Consider the following 5,420-nt stretch of genomic DNA (forward strand, 5'->3'; position numbering starts at 1 on the left):
TGTATAACACATATAAACTATTGGATTAAATGAAACAAGTCTATCAATAAATGTTATATGTTCCTAAGCTACTTGTTTATTCATGTTCAAGGACTACTCTTATAAAAGCTCGTTTGTTGGTCACTTTAAATTATACATAAAGTTGTTTATTAGGTGGAAAATAAAGTGTGGTAATTGCAAGTCGTTATAATCTCAAAATATTAAAGTATAGTAATTAGGAACAACAGTAGAAGATAATTATTAAAATAAATTATTTTGTTTGATATAAATATTTTCAAATATTTGGCTACGTAAGAAAAAAAAAATTAATAAAGTAACACCTAATTAGATTACCAAATTTAAGGTTGTTTAATCTTTAGGTATTAACCTATAATATAATTAATAATTACCAACAAAATTATAGGTTTGTTTAATCATTAGGTACTAACCTATAGTATAATTAATAATCACCAACAATATCACAATACATAAAATATTAGTATTTGAATCGACTTTCATTATAAAGGTTTGTGACACAAAAGGTAGTAAGAGATTACCAGTCTAAAATTGCAAAGTAAATGAAATGCAATTTAGCCATGTCAATTTATTTTTAGAAATCACATAAACATAATATGCACGATAATTAGACATATATAATTAGTACATCTCCAATTAGGTTTTAATCACATCATCTACAAATATATTTATGGAAAAAAAATCAAAAATTCAATGTCATCAATATTAAATCTACCAACACACTCCATCTCACCCCATCCACATATAATAAACACCTTGGTTAAAGGAAAAAAAAGTCAAATTTCAAAAAGAAAAAAGAAACTGTTAAAAATTAAAATTAGAAGGTAAAAAGTTAAACCCCCCCCCCCAATACACAACCGCCATTCACAACCGCCAAAACCACTCTTCTCAACAAAACCTCTCCAATTCGTATCATACATTCCATCTTCTTCAAACTCGAGCAAAAGGTATGTAAGTTAATTTTAGTTTTGTTTAATTTCTTTATGTTTTTATTTTTTTTTATTATTGTATTTACAAAACTTAAGTTTTGATTAAACGAAAATCACGAATATTTTTCTTATTTTGTCTAATCTACAATATTTTGTCTAAATATGCCTATTTTCTAATTTTTTATGAAAGTTATTTTAGGTTTTATATAATCGTCGCCATCGATTTGTTGTATATTTTATGCATAATTTGTATATTTCATATGAGTGTATCTATAGGGAACTTTTCAACTCCTTGGAGCCCTACTGCGGTTCATGCTTTTGGGCATGGCGACGCTCCAAGGAAAAGGAGCAAGAGAAAAAGAGTCGCTAACAAGTTTTAAGAACTTGTAAACCGTTCACGGGTGTAAAGGTTATAACCAATTCACAATCACGGAGATCGCTAACTCCATAGTGGTTTGAAATCATAACTAGATGTTTAGGGATGGTGATACGAATCCAACGTAAAGAGATTGAACCCGACCTAAATAGGCTCTATTCAATTCTTATGATATTCATGTTCGCTTTTCTATCAACATAAATACATCAAGTTAATCCTAAACCTGTTTAATCTATGTTGGTTGATTATTAATGCACAATCAAATCTATTATTGGTGATCACTTGAACTAAAGTCATATTAATACTAAATCAAATTATTAATTATCTTATTAGGTGTGATTTCAAGTACAAATTCACTTTAAATCCGCAAGAAAGGGGGGGGGGGTGATCAGGTAATAACAATAAATCAAGAATAATCAAGCATCATATGATTAATATAACAATCATCATCATAAGAACATCAAACCATCGTTAGTAGTAAGATCCTAGGCATGATACTAAACGGATCAATAAAAAATCCTAGCATATCACTAATAACAAGATCAAAGCGTTATCCTAAACATGATACTAGAAATCATAAAAACATCCTAAACATGATACTAGGAATTATAATAACATTGTAAGCATGATTTCTACTCCAAAATCAAAGAATAATAACAAGGATAATTGAATTACTCACTTTGATACCTCAACCTTCTTGCTATTAAAACAATACACACATAAGTAAACTTCAAGAAAGTTAAATCAATAAAGTAAATAAATCAAATATGAATTGGAATAGAGATTTGGGACCAAACCCTCAGAACTATCAACCTTTCACGTCGAGGTTGAAGGCAACGTCGAGTATGACTTAGAGTATTCAAATCTCGTGAATGAGGTATTGTGACTGATTTGGAAGAGTATCAAGGATGTGTTTAGGCTAAGGCTAAGAACATTGGAATAAAAAATTCCGGGTATTATTATGATGATTGGAGCTAGGTGGTTATAACTTAAGATTGATGGTTCTAGCTAATTTGAAAACGGGAAAAATAACCACTATTTATGAGGAAAAAAAGAGTACAAACGATCAGAAAAGATTAGAATTTGGAACGGAATAGAACTTCTCTTAACGCGCCGCGTTGGGAGCTGACATGCTGCGTTAGGACTGTCGCAGTGCGTTAGTTCTGGCTTTGTGCGCTAGTTTTAAAGAATAATCTATTTTATTCGGAGTTTGGTTTCTGATGGGTTTTCTGCGCAAATTATATCCGAACGTCTTTTAATTTGAATAGAACAAGGATTATCAAAAAGAGAAGTTTATTCAATCTTATATCTTTGATCTTTATCTTTTCAAAAAGGATAAACTAGAACCTTTCAGAAACTTCTAAAAGGGTTTTAATTGATTTAGGATTAGGAATAAGATATTTGGACCCTCATATGATCATTGGGTCGTATGTAAGGTGGACCTAGGCTCGGTTTGGGCTCAATTTAGTATTTTGGCCATAACTGAAATTTTTACTTACACTCCCCTTTAGGTAGAGCTCCCTACTCCCCCCATGTACTACGTCGTTTTGTTTTATTTTTGGTTTCCTTTTTTTTCTTTTTTCTTTCCTTCTTCTTATTAAGTTCCTTTCTTATCTTTCAAGCCATTTATATACATGATTTTTATTGATTTATAATCTAATTTTCTGGTTATTTTTTCCTTCGTCTTTTTTTTTTATTTTTTTTTGTTTGTTTGCATTTTCTCTCTCTTGTTCTACGTTATTTGTCTCTCATCATGGATGAATCATTGATTGGAGTTGTTGATCGTGATTGTGAAGTTTTGCATTCTTCGACTGCCGATTTTGATCGTGATTGTGAAGTTATTTTTCCTTCTGCTGTTCGATTGCTTGATTTATTTGTCGACAATGTGAGTTGTTTTGATCAATTTCATCTCTATTTTAGTTCAATTTTTGTTTACCTTTGTAATTCTAGTTAATTCAAGTTCAATTTTGATCATTTTTGTCTTTGATTTCGATCAATGTGAGTTATAATTCAAGTTTGTTAGCTGTTTTTTAATTTTTTTATTGATTGCTGATTTTGATTGCTATATTACGTTAATCTGTATTACAATTTCTGTATTTATTCGATTTCTTATATTGATCGTTATTGTACTAATTTATAGTTATTTTGTAGTTTTTATTTCTTAATTGTTAATAAGTAGGTTTTTTATGTGGTTGATTATATTTTATTGACATGAACAACATGTTAATATGTTCAATAATTTTGTAGATACATTTTTTTTTTGTTTTTATAGTAGTTTTTTGTCATTTTGGTCAATTTGATAATGCTAAATGATCATTGTCATTTATAATAATGTTGTGGTATTATTGTTTACATGACATTTTTAGATATTCAGTAATTTAATTTATTGTAATTATTATAATTTGTTGTTTATTATTTTGATAAATTATATAATGCTAAGTGATCATTTAGATTTTTATTGTTTATTGTTTTGTATTTGTACCGTTATTGATTATGTTCATTTTTGAAAAACTTATGTAGTGGGTAATAGTGATGAACTTCTTTTTAAAGAAGCAACTAAAACTGAGTTACTTGGTGAAGAAGAAGAAGCTTATGAAAGGTACAATGATCATTTTTAATTATATTAATCAACATCGTCCAACTGCTCCAAGAAAAGGCCAAGTTTCTTCAAGTGATTCAAGAAATGTTTGTGCCAAGATTCTTCAAGTGATTCAAGAAATAATCAAGTTCCTTTAAGTGTGCCAAGAAAGGTTCAATTTACTCCAAGTGTTCCAAGAGATATTCAAAGTGTTCAACGTGGTAGTCAACATATTTCTTCTAAGTATGATAGGTTGTTAGCTTTTTTGACACTAATGTAGCGAATAGGTTGGCAAATAATAATAAGTAAGAATTTAGATTGAAACGATATATATTGTTAGAGCTTAAACTTTTTCTAATAAGTGATCTGTAATTGAACATATTTAGTTTTGGCAATGAACATTTGTCTTTTTGGTTATGAACATTTTATTGCATTTTGTTATAACTGTTATGTAATCAAACATATTTTATTCTGGTAATGAACATATGGCTTCTTGTTGATGAACATTGTACATATATATATACATATATATATATATATATTTATATATATATATATATATGTGTGTGTGTGTGTGTGTGTATATATGTGTGTATATATATATATGTGTGTATATATATATATGTGTGTATATATATATATGTATATGTATATGTATATGTATATGTATATGTATATGTATATGTATATATATATATATGTATATATATATATATATATATATACATACATATATATATATATATATACATACATATATATATATATACATATATATATATATATATATATATATATATATATATATATATATATATATATATACACATATATATATACATAAATGGAATCATGTGAGAACCCCTCTCTTATGTGAGAACAGTTCCTTACATGAGAACAAATCTGGACCACTGATTACATTTCTTTGAAGGTTGAGATTAATTGGTGAGTAATGGCATTTTCGTAATATTATGGAACATATACCCTCAATCTTATTATTCACGTCATTTGCTTTATCTTTCCAAATTCATTCATTAAACCTTCATATACCCATTTCTCCCTCTCTCTCCTCCATTAAAGCAGATTCTTAAGACTTGTTTCCTCCATTGAAGCAAAATATGAGCTTTCTCTCTCCCATTGAAGTGGCTCCTCTAAGCTTATTCTCCTCCATTAAAGCGATTTTTAAGGAAATCATCACATATTAAGAAAAATAAAAATAAAAAAATTCCAATTGAAAAATGTCAAGATTAATTGAAATTCATAAGTTATAACTTACTGGATTGTCGATTAGGAAGTTAATGTTGTTGATTCCGTTTGTTATTTGTGTTTTTTACTAACATCCATTTGTTTTCTTTAGATTTCCAGATATTTTTCTTTCATTTTCATTTTTTGTAAAAAAATAAGAGTTGATTTGATGAACTATAGAGAATTTGAAAAATTGTAGATGGATTTTGAAGTAATTTGCAAGTATTTTGGGATAATTTGATAATATTCTTTTAAAATTTAATCAGTTTTTAATTTA

This window comes from Chenopodium quinoa, unplaced genomic scaffold (assembly GCF_001683475.1).
Source record: "Chenopodium quinoa cultivar QQ74 unplaced genomic scaffold, ASM168347v1, whole genome shotgun sequence".
NCBI lineage: Eukaryota > Viridiplantae > Streptophyta > Magnoliopsida > Caryophyllales > Amaranthaceae > Chenopodium > Chenopodium quinoa.